Below are 17,863 nucleotides of genomic sequence, written 5' to 3' on the forward strand. Positions count from 1 at the left end.
TGTGCTTATTTAGTGGGATTATGTGTGTTTTTATTGCTTAATTTTTCTAGAATGTATTCTTTTAATTTTAAAGCATGACAAATGTAAAAATGAAACCATAAAAAATAACTAGAGCAAATGATGTTAATAATTATCTGCTCTTTAGATAGGGAGGCACTTCCCTAGCATAACAGACTCAGATATGTTTAAACATCAACAGTTATTTTGGTTCAAGTTACTTCCTAGTATGCATTATTGATATCCCCAAGAATTGTCAAATAGAAGTCTGATTAAACTTTCAAATGTACCATTCTTTTTGTTCTCAATTTTCGGATGTTAGACTAAACACCAGAGGGTATTGGTATTTGTTTACATTGTAGCAATCTTAGAATAAAGTACTAAGTATAATAGGATAAGAAAGAATATGTCTTAGGACTAAAACACCAAGGGCAAAGATTTATCTTCTTGCCTGTTACAGAAGGTATGCCTATAACCTTGAGTGATCATTGAACTGCCCCTTAAATCCATCATGGTAATATACGCACAGTGCAGTAAACTAGAACTCATTGTTCCTACGGATGCAACTCAGGTCAGCAGTCCATCCAACACAGAAGCTCTGCAATTTTCAGAGTACAAATAAGCAGTTCATGACTCCTACAGATATAAAACACCTTCTTGGATGAACAAAATCCTGCAGTCTTCTGTCTGCTACCCACGAATCTCAATCTTATCCTGTAAATGAGCATTATATAATACCAGTGCCTGCTATACATGGCTGCACTTCACATGTTTGAAGCTTATGTTGTGGCCCCCTTAAGTCTTCTCCAAGCTCAAACATCCCCAATTCCTTTGGTAAGCGTTCACATGACATACTGTCCAATTAACTCATCTTCCTAATTCAACATCTCAAGCCAATGTTGCCCTTTGTCAATATCCCTCTTCAAATATTGCACCTAAGCTGAATTAATGACCTAACTTAAATGTCTACCTTTCATGAATCAAGCATTCTTCTCATTAATAGAACCTAAGACCCTTCATCATTGCTTTTAGCAGCCATGTGACATCTGTGGCTTCAAAAGTACTTTTAAATAAGATTTCTCCATCCTAGCTTGAACATCTAATTTTCAAAACCAAAAAGAACAGTCTACATTTGAACAATTATGTCTCTTTGCCAATTATTCCAAACTTTCAAAATCATTTTGAATTCTAATTCTGTTTTCCAACTCATTAGGCATCCTTCTCAGCTTTCTGACTTTTTTGGTTTTACCTTCTCAAAACCAAAGTATTATTTCAAATGGCCATAGTAAATAATAACAGGACAGAAATTAGACACTAAACCCAAAGGTACTGCATTGGAGAACTTCTTTCAGTTTAGCATCAATTCCTTAAATAACCTTAGGGTATATTTGATCAAATAGCCAAGAATCTGCCTAGAGTCCATCATTCATCACATATTTCTGCATCGTGCCCATAAAGATATGACAATAATTCAAATGCCTTGCTGAATATCAAGAATCACCATGTCTATGGCATACTCCAGATCCACTGGTCTCCTCCTAAGCCAAGTTCTGTGCTAATCACTCTCTACTGGCTATGCCTCCTCAGTTTCATTCTCAAATGCTTCTGGCTCTGCTTGCTTCTTAAATGCTGACATTTCCCTAAGCAGACTCGACACACTGCTTTTACTGTATGTCAGAGCCTAGATGACCTCATCAACACCAGCAGCTTCAATTATCTCTTTATGTTTTATGGCTCCCAAGCTGTCTCTCAGCTGTGCTCCTGTATTTCTGTCTCTGGAAGAGCACCATTTGGCTGTCCCTTGGGCACTTTAAACTCAGGATGTCCAGCACTGAACTCATCCTATTTATCCCAGCCTCTTCCTCCTCTTCTTCCTCCTCCTGAATTTTTAATCTCAATGAAAAGTAGCAGCATCTACCCAGACCAAAAACCTAGAAATCATGATGGACTGAAATTTATCACTCAGACACACATTCCTGAAAACAGGATCTCTTTAATAACTGTTGAATCCACCTCGTCCTTCCCCTCTCTATTCACACTGTTATTTGCATAACTATTGGAGTTTTTTTTCCTCCTTATGGGTGAGGCAATAGTCTCCTAACCAATTTTCCTGCATCCAATATGATTTTCCTTTCATTTTCCTTCATCTGCAGAGAGAATGATCTTTCTGATTTGATGTCAGTGGCTTCCCACAGCTTGCTTCAGAAGATCCTCAGTCTCTTCCACCTCCTGCCATTCCCACCCACTCCTTTAATACTGCCCCTGGAAATGATCATATTATTTAATTCCTGTGCTGTTACACATGCTATTTTCTTTGAATGAGATATGTTGGGCTCTGTGCAACCCGTAATGTGGCCCCCCAGACTTGAACCTCCCCATCTCCAGAACCATGAGCCAAATAAATTTCTGTTCATTATAAATTACCCCATCTATGGTACTCTGTTATAGCAGCATAGAAAGGACTAAGACTGGGAAAGTACAGCCAAGCATAGTGGCACATGCCTGTAGTCCCATCTACTCAGGAGGGAGGCTGAGGCAGGGGGATCACTTGAGCCCAGGACTTTGAGGCTGCAGTGAGCTATGATGATGCCACTGCACTCTAGCCCAGGCAACAGAGACTCTGTCTCAAAAAACAAAACAAACAAACAAAAAAGGCAGGGAGAGTAGTAAGAGCTAACATTAGAGGCTTCATAGAGGCCAGATCATGTTGAGCCTTGAAGGCCACCATCGGAGCTTTGGTTCTGAATGAAGCCTTAAATGGATTCAGGGAAGAAGAATGACAGTTTTTGACTTATGCTTGGGACATGTCAAACTTGAAGCACGTATCCAACTAGTAACATGGAAGCTATGCTTGATGGGAATCCAGGGGATGGTCCATGCAGGAGCTGTAAATTGGAAGCTATCCATGTGGAGGTGGTTTTTAAAGCCAAGAGACTAGGTGACATCCTGAAGAGTATGAGGATGACAGAAAAGATATGAGGTCCAAGGAGTAAGCCCTAGAACACGCGGAAGTAAATAAATCAAGGAGATGAGGAAAAACTGGCAAAGACTGAGAAGGATTATAGTGGGGTAAGATAAAAACCAAGAGAGGATGGGATGCTTGAAGCTAAGTAAGTTTCAGTGATGACACAGCAATAAACTAGGTCCAATGTTTCAAAACACACAACTTCTATAGGTAAAAAAAAATACTCCCATAAAATACTTTTTAAGTAAACAAATTAGCTTATCCACATCCCAGTTCTTTCACACTGGGATGTGTGAAATCCATCCCCTGAGAAACAGTTCTTTACTTTCAGGAGAATAACAACTATTATCAGTCATTGCATTAGAATTTACAAAGCACTTTCAAATGCATTAGCTTGATCCTCACAGCAATTCTAACATAGATAAGGCAGGATTTACTCTCCCCATTTCCAGACAAGGAAAGATTCAAAGCGGTTGATTTGCTCAAGGTCACACGAACCAGTGGCAGGACTCAGATCTGAATCAGCTTCTTTAATTACCTTCAATACTTACTACTTATACTATAACAGGAAGACACTTTGCAGTTGGAGCAAAATGTAAACACCACCCTACCCATAAGTAGCAAACATTTAACAAGAAGAATAACCATTCCCTCTTAATATTACCATGTTTTTCTATTTTAATGTTGCTCTAAGGAAAAGGTACTTATTAATTTCCATGTTTGCTTCTTATATCAGGCTATGAGCTCCTAGAGGATGATGACATTATCCTCTGCATCCTGTTTTATCACCAGTATCTTACATAGTTCCTGGTGTAGAGAAGAAAATTAAGAAATGCTTGCTGATATACTTCATGGTAATAGGAGGATCTCATGGTCCATTTGCTATGATTATTTAAGCAGTTTCTAAGATGCCCTGAAGAAACAGGAAGTAAACGAGGGTGACATGTTAAGGAATGTTAGCAATGAAACAGGTCTCTGGATTTCATGCAACCAAATTGTATTCCTTACTTTATACTGACGGCAACGGTTCTCAGTGGGCCTTAACTCCAGAGTTTTTAATTTAGTAGGTTGTGTGCAGGCCCCAAGAACTTGAATTTCTAACAAGTTCCTAAGTAATGTTGACACTGCTGGTCCTAGGATCACACTTTGAGAACCAATGACCTAGAGAAAAGAGACTAAAAAAGCGAAGCTTTGAATAAGAGTAATAAATAGTATCTTCAACTCCAGAGTTGCAAACTGAGTTGAGAGTAAACCAGTATATTCTGATCATTGGGTTTTTATTTCACAGTCTTAAATCTGGTGCAACCAAGAGATGTCAGTTAGAATTAAATGTACCATAAAGATCAATTCCCATTTTTAACTAAAAAATCAGAAGCCACCCACTTACTATATTTCTACCACAGTGATTAACGTTCCCAGAGAAGATAATACGTGTCTTACTCATTTTGTAAATCCCTACCATGCCTTAAACAAAAAGATATTTACTCGCTGTTTGCTAAACAAGATGATGTAATCCCTGCTCCTAATGAACATATTATGTACTTGGGGAGAGATAAGGTTTTTGCGTTCAAAGCTTCTGGTAAAGCATATGGAGTCTTCATGTAATTTAGAAAATGGTGCCCCCTCTGGTCATTTGAACTGGGAAAAGGTATCCCTTCCTCCAGATGAATGCAGACCTGTGCCAGGGCAGAGGGCTGGGCTCACTGAGCACTGGATGGGTTCTTGCTCTTACTTGCCCCCTCACCTATGTGCCTTTCTACAGAGCACAACTCACCCATCTACATAGTGTCGCTGTGTACGTGCAAACCATTTGTAGGACAGCGTGTATGTGCCAGAGAGTAAACAATAGGCTGTCACTAGAATTCTGAGAAGAGAAAAAATCCTTTGTCTTTGCTAGTCCAAGAAAGGTTAAGGGAGGACATAGGAATTGAGAAAGGCCGGGAGGCTTCCTCTGTCTGAGGTGTTCTATCTCCATCACCCAAAACCTTCATCCACCTAACTCCCACTCATTCTTTGGGTCTTAGTTTAAACATCTTTTCCTGGGTAATTCCCCTGCCCTCAGCCAACTAAGGTGGCTATATCCTGTCAATGCACGTAGTAATTTTCCATCATAGCACTTACGGCAAATGTAATTATATGATGTGTGGTTTTGTTTTGAACCTGTTCCCATGAGATTATAAAGCTCCAGGGGACAGGTGTCATATGTTTTGTTCATCAGTTTACTGTCAGTACGTGGTATATAAGTGCATAATAAATGTGTTGAATACTGAAATATAACATATAATGCAAATCATAAAAAGCAAAAAAGAAAGAGAATTAGCCATGGTTTCTTCAAGAGGAAAGAAAAGGCAACCAAAATTTGACCGGTGTTTTCAACAATAAAAAATTACACTATGAAAGGAAAATGTGCCACTCTACACTGTGCTCTGCTATTTCCATCCCTTGTGCTAAAATATGACACTTCACAGATCTGTCAACTCTTAGTTTTATATTGTAAATATTGATGGTGTGAATACTTGCTCACATTTGCCTAAAACATGAGAAATGGTTCTCAGCATAAGAACTCAAAATGGAAAATTCACCTCCGCAGGCATTAACAGGCAAGATTAATTATATAAACTGCTTGAAAACAAAGGCTGAGTCCTAACTCAGTGACAGTGTGACTTTAAATCTCTGACACCTCCAACCACAGCCCGTGACCTTCAGAGACTTGCACAAAGGATATTTCTCAACTGTTCCCTTCAAATTCTGAAACAGAAACCATGACCATTACAAGTCTTCTGTGTGGATCTGGAAGACCCAATACCTTAGCAAATCCAGGAAGGCTATCTAACACAATCCTACTCCATCACCACCACCTCACCTCCCCGTTAATACTCAACCCAACCCCACCATCCCACAGGAACCACTCTGGCACAGATCCCCAGTGACCTAATGGTCAAATTCAATCTTCTCTTTTCAGTCTCCATCCTATTTGGATTTTTTGGGGCAACTGACACATAACCACCCCTTTCCTCACAACCCCAGTGTCACATTTCTCCTAGATTAGCCACTGCTTATGTGTCTCCTTTGTAGATTCCTCAATTTCTGCCCTTGTTCAGGTTGGTAAAACTCCAGTCCTATCTTTGTGCCTCTTTGTTCTCACTCCCCGGATGATCTCATCCAATCCAGTAGTTTCAACCATGCCTTTCATTCAAGTGATTGCCCGTGCTCCTGAGGAACAAGGCCTGATACCTGTCCACTGAACAACTCTACTCAAATTCAACCTCTCTAGAAAGAACCAGGCTCCTTATCCCATCTTCCTCACATTGCTTCTCACAGAGGTTGGAGGCACCATCCTCTAATCAAGCCAGAACCTTTCATTCCCTCACCCTCCACATCTACTTACTGTCAATTCTATCTTCTAACATCATTCCCTCCTTTCCATCCGCACTTAATACACCTTCACTGAGGCCCTGCCATCCTTTACCCGCACTTTTATAATTGTCTGTTAGCAGGTCTCACCTGTTTCCCTCCTCTCTAATGTGGCCTCCATCTTGTTGCCAGACTAAAGGATATTTTATGACTCCTTTTTTTCAACTCTTTCTATGCTCCCTACCACCTACCAAATGAAGACCAGCTTCTTAGCATGACATAAGGTCCCTTACCATCAGGCTCCTGCCTGCCTCTCAGACTCAGCTCTCATTAGGCTTCTCATCACCCACGGTACTGATAACCAATTACAACACAATGCTGTTTTGGGTTTGTCCTTGTTCAATCTGTGCTCTACACCTGAAATGCCTTTCTCCCAATCTAGCCCACACTCACATCTGACTCTTGTCTGTTTGGCAAATTCCTACTTATCTTTCAAGTCTCATTCACTTCCTCCATAAGGCCTTTTCTGATCCTCCCCTGTAGATTTGACTGCCCCTTTGTTCTCTCCTGGCTCCAAGTTACTTCATTGCAGGGTATTTTTAAGTATCTGTCTCATCCTTACCTAATTAAATTATATTTTTTAAATTAGTAATTTCACATCCTCTGACATTTTGCCTGGCACACAGTATAAACTGAATAAATGTTTGTGGAATAAAAACTGTTGGCAAAACTCATCATTCAAAAAAGATCCGGAGAGACCAACAGAATCTCATCATGCAATATTTGAGAGCAGTGAACTAAGAATCAACTATTTTGTGATTTAATTTACCAAATTTAAATAATGCATACATAATCCACTTAGTTCTGTTTCTTTTACTCTCATGCACTCTATCTTCTAACACCTTACTCCAACTCTGAATCATCTGTTGGCTTTTATATTTTTTTCCTCTGGCAGCCCCATTAAGTCCTATTATTCACTGAGTCAAAAATTCCATTCCAATTCCTGAATAGGCCTATCCTATGAACCTCTGAGGTCTTCCTGTAAACTCTTCCTGAAGTATCAGGATCTAGCTCTACTAATCTAGAAATAGACTCTCAGATTTAAATAGGTTTTTTTCCTTTAACTTATATTGATCTCATCTCATCTTCACAATAAAAATAGGGAGGTCAGTGTTTATTACCATCATTTTACAAGTGAAAACAGAGGCCAAGAAACCCAGGAAGTACTTACCTTTTATAAGTCCCCTATACAAAAACCTGAGGAATTCTGTACTTTCTGATATCCAGCCCTCATTTTTTTTTTTCATTGAATACTATTCACCAAAGTCACATCCTATTCCCGTCCTTCATCTGCTGGCACATTGACTTTACTTTTATTTCTGTTTCCCAAATCATTACTTCCTGTTTGTACTTGCGCGTCCACCCTGCTGATTTGATCACCAGCTGAACATCCCAAAGCAATCATTTTTCTCCCCCTTTCAACTCCATGATCCAAGGACTTTGATTAAGGAAGCTGTATTTTATGAACTTCACCCCAGAATCCAATCTTCTGCAAAAAATCAAAGTGAAACTTTTACCCATAACACAGTTGCCTGTTTTTCCTGAACTCAAGCAATCATAAGTAGATTACTCCCAGGTCAATTTTCTATGCTTCTCTTCCTTTAGTTCCTTTCCCCTAAAACCACACAAGGAAAATTACAGTCTACATAACTGAGTTAAGCCTATTTTTATAATAATATTGATAAATGAGGGTGAGACAAACTACTGGGGAGAAATAAGGTTCAGAATGACCTACATATTTTTCCATACTCTTCAACATGCTCTTATATTGAGAGTTGGCTTTAGTTACCAGCCTCAAAACTCCTCACTGTCATTGCTCTCATTCTTTTCTCCGTCCATCACATAGTGCTATCCTTCGTGATATTCACCTCCTTTAATGTTAATAAAGAGTGGAAAGTGATAAATGGGAAGGAATGGATACAGAATAACTGTGTCTTTGTCCACAGGAATTTCGCCCGCATTCCCATAACTATGTCTCAGAGGAAAGGGCTGAGCTCAAGAGGACACCCTTTGCCACCCCCAGTATAAGCTCTTACCTTCGAAGCCTGGCAATCACTTGCCCTTCCTGCTTTTCTCTTAAAAATAATGTCAGAGAGAAATAATGATCAATTCTATAAATGAGCCCCCTAGGTCAGACCAGAGAGACACTAAAAAGCATATTCTGCCCTTGGGAGACCAGTAGGCCTCTCCTACTTCTAAGGAACCTCTAATTCCCAGTCAGTCCTCTTCCAGCTGTTGGTCAGTCATCAGGAAGAACACAAATGAAGCTGTGCATTAGCATTTCTAAAAGCACCTAGCCACAGGCAGACTCAGGAGCATCCTATGTACTTTACTTATTCCCATTTTCAGAAGGAAAATTCAAACTTGAGACCTCAAAGGATGAGTCACATGCAGTTTTTAAAGCCAATGCAATAAGGAGCTGGGATTGATTGAATACAGCCTTCCTGAACATTCTGTCATTTCCCTGCCTCTCTTTTCAATGTTTCTGTCTTAGGTTGCAGACTCTTACTCCATTCTTTCTAGCTATACATGTGTAGAACACGTGCTCTTCTAAAGGATTAGTCTAGCTGTAGTGATCAAAAGTATCACCTCCGCTGATCCTGACCTTCACCCATTTCAAGCAGATTCTTCATTACTAAGAATTAATGTTACAAGAAGCTTAAGACTTTTCAATTTAGAAAAGAAACGATATTCCGCATATCAGGACTGGGGGGCCTGGAGGATAAAGTTTATCCAGTCACAACTGTTCAATCTGAGGATGTCCAAGAAGCAGCTTTCTGTGGAAACCTGAAAGAATGAATTATTCCCGGGTGATAGGTAAAGTTGTAGATACAGATTAAGCTAATTAGACTAAAAAACTCTGAAATTAAACGTAGCTGTTTGTTGAGCGCTTGCCCTGAGTTCCCCAGTTACAATACTGCTGTGTGTTTGCACACAAGCCTTTGATGTGATTCTCTTTCATTTCAGTCTGTCTTGGGACTTGTACTGAAGGAGAGAAAGATGAAAATCCACGGATGAGGGATGATGTCTAGAACATAGATTTTCTTAGTTTAAGACTGAGTAAAAGTCAGAAGTTACAGCAACATACACAAAGGAACAGAGCCTGGCCTTTCCTCCCAGAGGGGCTATTGGCTAACCTATTTTTGCTACATAAATTAAAATGACCCATCACCCTGATTCCTAGCAATCTTCCAACAAACAGTATCCACTCCTCATATCCTCCCCAACATAATCACTCAAAGTAGGTCAGAAATGTTGCTTCCTTCCCCTCACTGATTTTCATTAAGAGAATTCACTTTCTGGAACACTAAAGGGAGAGATAAACACCCAATACAAGTACCAATAACACCCCTTGTAAATTTTTGGCACACTAAGTCTCATCACCCATCGTTTATCCTCTTTGGCTGTAAATCAACAATAATCTCAAGTTATAAAATACACAGAGGCAACGCTCCAGCCAGGGGATAAAGCACCTCCCAAAAGGTGGATATTCACCGTCTTTTCTAATTTTCTACATCATCAACCTGCCTCTTCCCTATGTACAAACTCTTTTTTTTTTTTTCCTAATTCAAATCCACATTTTGCCAGAAGGATGCCAAGTGACACCGCACACTGGCTTAGCAAACCCCTAGGGCCTTACGAGGAAGGTGAGGGCAGGGGAGTAGGACGAGGGCGTTTGTGGAGACTGGGTAGTGGAGAAAAGGGGAGGAGGAGCGGGAAATCCTCCGGTGTCTGTGTCTGGCTCTCTGGAAAAGCTGTGATGAGATGGTTCTCCAAATCCCACTGGAGGGGCTTCCCCAGTCTCCTCCCCTTCCTGAAATCTGTCCCTCGACCCCAGGTACTCAAGCCAGGCTCTCCAAAGAGGGCGCCGCAAAGTCCCGCAGAGCGCGGAAACACTGGAGCGCGGACAGAAGAGCATCACCCGAGAGACAGCAAAGCCACACACCTCTCCCGGCCAGCTCCCCGGGCGGGCAACTTCACCCAGCGAAGCAAACGAAAGCTCCCGTCCTCCAAGCAAGAAAAAAGGTGACGGTAAACAGAGACATAAACGGCCACCACTCTGACCCCTCCCCTGCAGCCCCTCCCCCAGCAAACTCCAGGTAAAGGGCCAGGTGCAGCTCACCTCCTGGCAAGGAGGAAGCGGGCGGCTGGAAACGGAGGGCAGGTCCCCAGCCCAGGCCGCCTGGCAGCCGGCGAGCGCCCAGCAGCAAATCCAGGCGGGGCTCCAGGGCGGCGAGCGCCCGCGGCGGGGAAGCCCCGCCGGCCGCCCCCGGCCCCCGCCCCGCGCCGGCCCCGGGGCGAGCAGCAGCATCTTCGTCCCACCGCGGTCGGCGGGCGGCAGCTTCGGCTTCCGGGCCGCGAGGGCCGCGCGCTCGGCTCGTCGCTCCCTCGCCCCCTGCCCGCCGCCCGCTGACAGCTCGGCCGCGCTCGCGGCCCGGGCAGCCGGCGCCGGTGCTCCCGTCACGCCGGGGGGAGGGACCGCGGGGCGCGGGCGCAGCGCGGGGGCGGGACGCGGGGCGGGGACGCGGGAGCGGGAGCAGGTGGCGCGGCGGGGCCGGCGGGGCTGCGCGCCGCTCTTGAGGCGACGACGGCGAGAGAGGCTGGGGTCCTCCGGTCGTGTCTCCTGTCTCCAGGTGCCCGTGGCCCACCAGGAGGGGCGCTCCGGGCGGAAGGCAGAGTGAATCCAGGGCAGCAGGACAGTGTTTCTGGCGGCGGGCCTTTAAAATCTCCCCACTGCTCGCACCGCACACAGACACACGCAGAGGCGCCCTGGGGACATCCCTTGCGAGGATCTGTGTTGGCTACAGTCAGGTCGAATTTTTAGGTGGTCAGGGTCCACGTGAAATGGCGCGGAAGGAAGAGGACTGAGGTGTGGATGGAGTGTGTGACTCAGTTTTCTCACCTATTTAACGAAAATAATAACGACACCTACCTCACAGAATTGTTATGAGGACCGAGTAAGTTGATGCGCCTACGCACTTGGAAGAGTGCCTGGCACACAGTAGGCGCCATATGTGTTGGTAGAAACCTACCTGGCAAGCTCAATATAAGTTGACCTGAATTTTGCTGTGGCACTGTCTCTAATGTCCTTTTAATAAACATTTCCACATGAAAGTCTCTCTCTCTCTTTTTCCCTCTCTATGTATATATATTACATATGTATGCACATATGTGTATCATAAACACATATTCTGTATATACACGTTCATATACACACAAAGAATATAATACACATAATCAAAATGTGCGTATCATACACATACTTTGATTATAACAATGATGTATGTTAATTGTAAACATTTTGGAAAATACTTAAGAGTATCAGGAAGAATATAAAAATCACAGAGATCCCACCACCCACAGATGACATCATTAATGATATTAACATTTTGAGGAATTTCCTTCCTGGTCTTTTAACTGTGTGTGTACTGCAAAACTCGAATAATAGTTTGTAACCTTTTATTTTTTTCTTAACATGAATATTTTCTCAAGTCATTAAAGTCTTCAACAGCACAATTTTAATCCTTGTATAATATCTTCACTTTTTAGATATATGTAATTTACTATTGGATATTAGGCATTGTTTCTCAAGTATTCAATGTTATAAATAATTCTAGAAGTACCCTTGGTACTTAATCTGTGTGCATATCTTTTAATTTTCTATGACACCTTTCTAAAATTGATATCATTGGATCACATAGTATGTGCACTTTTAAAGTTTTTGATGAACAGTACACAAATTTCCTCCAAAAATTTTGTAGCAATTGTTGCCAGCAGTTTATGAGTATTTATTTTACATCCCCCCCAGATTATAATACTTCAGATATTTGCTTTTTGGTAGAAGAGAAAAATGCTATCTTATTATTGTTTTTAAAATGTATTTTATTACTAGTGATATTGAATAATTTTTCATATATATTTACTGGCCACCTGTATATTTTCTTCTCATGTCAGTATGTGAGAATTTTTCACTGGCACCTTTTGGCTATTTTTCTATGGAAGTTCCATCTTTTTTTATTGACTTGTAAGCAATTTTTATAAGTTTTGTGTATGTTTACCATATATGTCACGAATACTTTTCTCAGTCTGTAGCCTTTCTTTTAATTTTCTTTCTTGCAGATTATTTTCATTTTTATGTATTCAAATATAGCAACATTTCCTTTTGTGATTTCTTGTTTTTATGTTTAGAAGTACTGGTATCTCTGCAAAATCATACAGATGCCTATATTTTCTTATTTTTTTACATTTCTTTATTTTGTTATTTCCTTTTTATTTATTTTTTATTTAATTCATTTGGAATTTATATGAGTAAAATTGTATTATTATTTTTGTTATCTGAGTGAGAACTAACAACATGGCTATTGAATTGAAAACTACTTCTTTACTTGTAAAAACAAAGGCTGTCCCAGCCAATGCACCTGTGTTAAATGAAAATTACAGATTTTATTGAGTGGGACAATTTGCCACTGTCAATACATAATTTTCTCATGGTAGTCTCATCTATAGAAAAGATCTTGACTTTGGATAATTAAAAACACCCAAAATCATCAGACAGGCTGACATAGAAAAATTCCACAAAAACTCTAAGGTTCCCTTTTACCTGTTATTTTAGAATCTAACAGCAAATTATTCAAATAGTTTGTGATTAGCTGATCAATAAATTTATTCTTAAAGTATAGTATTTTTTAAAAATATTCTTTAATAGAAAATTTCTAATGAAATTTTTTGAGGAAAAGTTTTAACTATGAAGGTTTAAATAGCCTAAAGTCACTAGATAATCATCAGTTTTCCACTTTAGTTTTTTGCAGTGTATACCTGAAAATTGAACTGAACTTTGTTAAAAAGCAACAAAATCCTTTGGTGCATCAACAAAAGCCATAGCCAAAGTGATGCTATACACATACATTTGTTTTTTCTTTTTTAACTTAAAGCAGATTGTGGTATAAATAACCCCAATTTTTACAAGATTATCTAAGAACAAAAAAATTAGAAAAATAATCTGAATGGATTCAAGCAGCAAAATTTTCAAAAATTAATTTTAAACCATCAATGAAATATTTATGTAAAGTGTTTTATCCATATCAAATTAGCAAAAGCACAATAATTCTGACAAATTTATGCTGTGGATTATACACTCTGGAGAACATGTATTTCTGGAGAACAATTTGACAATATGTATTAAATGTCATTAATATGTTTATGCCTTAACCCAGTAATTTTTACTTCTAGGACTCTAAGGAACTTTTTAGGTAAGGAGCACAAAGTTTATGTACAAGAGTACTCACTATTGTTTAATACTGCAGTCCCCAACCCCCAGGCCATGGACTGGTACTGGTCAGTGGCCTGTTAGGAACCAGGCTGCACAGCAGAAGGTGAGCTGCTTGGCCAGAGCAAGAGAGACTTCATCTGTATTTACAGCCACTCTCCATCGCTAGTCATCCACCACTGTGCCCCCAACCCCCAATAAGGAAATGGTTAAATAAATTATATTAATACTACTTCATGTAGTAGGATTATGTAAAAATTAAAAATTTTTTACTGGAGAATACTAAATGAATTGAGGAAATGTGATGATGTAATGTTAATGTAAAAAGTTGGAAACAAATCTGAATAAACAGTATGTCCCCAAAGATGATGTGGGCGGCAGGGTGTTTGAGTGTGCTTCATGGAAGGAATGTGACTAGGAGGAAATAAACCAAACTATTGGCAGTGATTATCTTCTAATGGTAGCATAACAGATGTTTTTACTTTCATTTTTACAGACTCTGTGTTTTCAGTTTTTCCATAATCATCATATATTATTTTTGTAATTATTACAAGTTACTTAAAATATTTGTGCTCTTTGATGCCAATCAATCCTACCTGAAAAAATCATCAAAGATGTATGTATACAAATATGCAAGGACAAAAATGTTCACCAGTGTTATTTGTAAAAGAAAATAAATGAAACCTAAGTATCTAATACTACAGAAAGTAAATAATGTTATTCAGTGGTATAGTTTCCTGACACAGAGAATTATTTTATGAAAGGTATGTAACAGGAGGAAATGCTTATGAAAATGCTTCCAATTAAGTGGGAAAATATCACATTACAACATTTATACCCAATTGATATATTCAATATAGTAAAATTATAAAAAACATGGAAACAAGGATATGAACCAATTTCAGGATAGTGATTGCCTAGAGAAGAAAGGAGAATGAGATTGGGAAGGAGCACAAAGAGGGCTTCACTGCATTTTTGATACTTTATTTCTGGAAGGAAAGAAGGATGAAAGGGAAGGAGAAAAGAAGGAAAGAAATAAATGAAGCAAATGTGAGAAATGTGTTATTGTTTTATTGTGAGCATGGATGGCAGCTATTATAATGGCTAACACTTATTGAGCACTTAATAGATACCAACACTGTTCTAAAAGCTTTACAACTACTGCTTCATTTAACCCTCAAAACAACCCTATGAGGTGGGTATTCTTATCTCCATTTTACAAATGAGTAAATAAAAGCAGAAGTTCCTCAGCAAGAGACAGTGTGAAGTTTCAAAAACAGGCAGGGGGATTCTAAGGCTCATCAACTTAGGGGGTTAGTTTTATCACCCTCTGCATTTTTCTATATTTTAAAAATATTTAATAGTTTAAATTATTACATAGAATGTGATCTTGTTTATTGCAGCATAATTTCACAATTGCAAAAATGTAGAAGTGCCCTTCAATTCATGAGTGGATGAAGAAAATGTGGTGTCTGTATATATATACATGAGTACTGCTGAGTCATAAAAAGGAATGAAATAATGTCATTTGCAGCGATGGAGGGAACTGGAGACCATTATCCTAAATGAAGTATCTCAGGAATGGAAAAACAAACACCATTATGTTCTCATTAATAAGTGGAAGCTCATAGATGAGTACACACAGGCACAAAGCAATATAAAGGACACGAGAAACCAAAAAGGGGGGAGGGTGGGAGGGTGAGTGTGGGATAAAAACTTACCTCTTGGCTACAATGAACACTACTCTGGTGATGGGCACACGAAAAGCCCTGACTTAAGCACTATATAAGATATCCTTGTAACAAAAACACTTATAACCCCTTAATTAATATTTCAAAATTAAAAAAAGAAAAAAGAATATAGTTAAAATTTCATATTTAAAAAACTAAGAGCATGGACCAAATGATTAATAGTGATATTTTCTGAATAATATGTATGGGTTTTTTTTTCTTTTTTTTTATACTTTTCCAAACTTAAATATTTTTTACAGAAAATATATGAGTTTAATTTTTAAAACAAGAAAGGTAGGGGTATACTGAAAAGGAGTATGACACTTAAATTGTTCTTCTACTCTATATTTTATACATCCATTTGGTCACCATATTTTAAATAACTGCAGTGGAAGAAGAATGGGGAATTGGAAAGGATAAATAGAGAGGATTCTAAAAGGAACAAAAAGAGATGATTTCAAAAAATGGAAAATGGGTCATATGAGGAAAGGCTAAATTAGTGTGTTTTGAGTTACTTTCTCTAAGTCCATGAAAGCTTTTCACCAGTAGGATATATCTCCCTTGCTCTCCATTTCCCTCAAGGATCAAACCAAAACTATTTGTGGTTAAAGGAGAAAAAAAAAATCACTTAAATATAGAGTTGAACCTACTGTGAGAGGTTGTAGAAATAGTCAAGAAGAATGTTGTATTAGTCAGTGTTCTTCAGAGAAAGAGGACGAATAGGATATGTATAGATATATGGATATAAGAGAAGATTTATTATGGGAATTGGCTCATTCAATTATGGTGGGTGAGAAGTCCCATGATCCTCTGCAAACTAGAGGCACAGGAAAGTAGGTGGTATAATTCAGTCCAAGTCCAAAGGCCTGAGAACTGGGGGAGCCAGTGGTATAACTTAGTCCAAGGCTGAAGGCCTGAGAACTAGGAGTTCAGATGTCTGAGAACAGAAGATGGATATCCTAGCTTAAAGGGAGAGAGAGAATTTGTCTTTCCCCCATCTTTTTGTTCTATTCAGGGTTTCAACAGATTGGAGGATGCCTGCCCACATTGGTGAGGGAGATCTTCTTTACTCAGTCTACTGACTCAAATGCTAATCTCTTCCAGAAACACCCTCAAAGACACACCCGGAAATGTTTTACCAGCTTTCTGGGCATCCCTTAGCCTGGTCAAGTTGATGCAAAAAATTAACCATCACAGATGTGATGTCAGACAAATTAGCATTTTAAATCGAAACTCCCCTACTTACTGGCTGTATGATCTTGGGAACATTACCTAACCACCCTCAACTTCACTTCCATCACTGTACATTAGAGCTAAAAATACCTGGCATTGTAGGGTTGATGTGCAATGATGTACATAATGAGTTAATATACCTAAACCATCTGCCATGCTTATTGGTATATTTGTGGTTCCTTATAAACGTTCCCTTTCTACATTATTTACATTATTTACATATAACTCCAGGAGTCCAAAAACCCAGAAGAGGAGGCACGTCCAATGTCTTCCTAGATCAGGAGTTTTCTCGGAGAATTTTTGTTTTGTTTGCATTTTGTTACTAATCAGAAAAAACAACATGTATATTTTAGATGATTTGTATTTTGATCTTTAGTATATAATTTTAGTACCTTTGTTTGCACTTGAGTTTATGATCCTAAAGGCACTTCATTCCCTGCATGCCAGCCACATCTGCCTCCATGTTTTTCCTTCAACCTACCTGATATGCTTGTACCTCAGGGCCTTGAATTTGTTGTTCCCTCTGTAATTAAGTCTTGATTCAAATGTCATTTCTCAGTGAGGAACTTCCTGGTCACCCTTTCCCTGACACTCCCTATATCCCTTCCTTACTCTATGTTTCTCTCTAGGGCTATCATCATCTTGCATTCTGCATACTTTACTTATTGTCTGTTTCACTAGAAAGGAAGCTCCATGAAAATAGGGTTTGGTTTTGCTTTCAATTGTTATAGCTCCATATCTAGCATGTAGGCACTCAATAAATATGTGTTACATCAATGAGTACATTATGTGAGCACCATAAATAAGAACAATTGATTTTTTTGTTAATATGAAATATTTCAGACACACAGCAGTCAATTTAATAGTTTCCAATATTTATCCAAAGATGAATTTGAGAGGGAATCCCCAAATTCTCAATTTGAGAAACGAAGGATCAGTTTCAGATAATAGAATCCATTTCATCCAGTTTTAAGAAGGAAGGAATTTATTATATAGGATTCGGTACCTTACAGAATTTCTTGGAGAGCCACTGAGCAAAGCTTGGATCTATGCAGCCAGGTAAAACACAGCGAGGAGTGATGCCCTACTAGCCCACAAGACTGCTGTAGTGGAAACTCCATTGCAGCCTTCACATCCCACTCAAACCCCTGGGGCAGAAGAACCAAATACTCCTCTTGCCATGTTTGCCAGAAGAATTAATCTATGCTCATGCAGCTGCCGCCTCATGTTGCTCACTTACTACAAGGGAATCTTGGG

Source organism: Lemur catta, chromosome 11 (assembly GCF_020740605.2).
Source record: "Lemur catta isolate mLemCat1 chromosome 11, mLemCat1.pri, whole genome shotgun sequence".
NCBI classification, from domain to species: Eukaryota; Metazoa; Chordata; class Mammalia; order Primates; family Lemuridae; genus Lemur; species Lemur catta.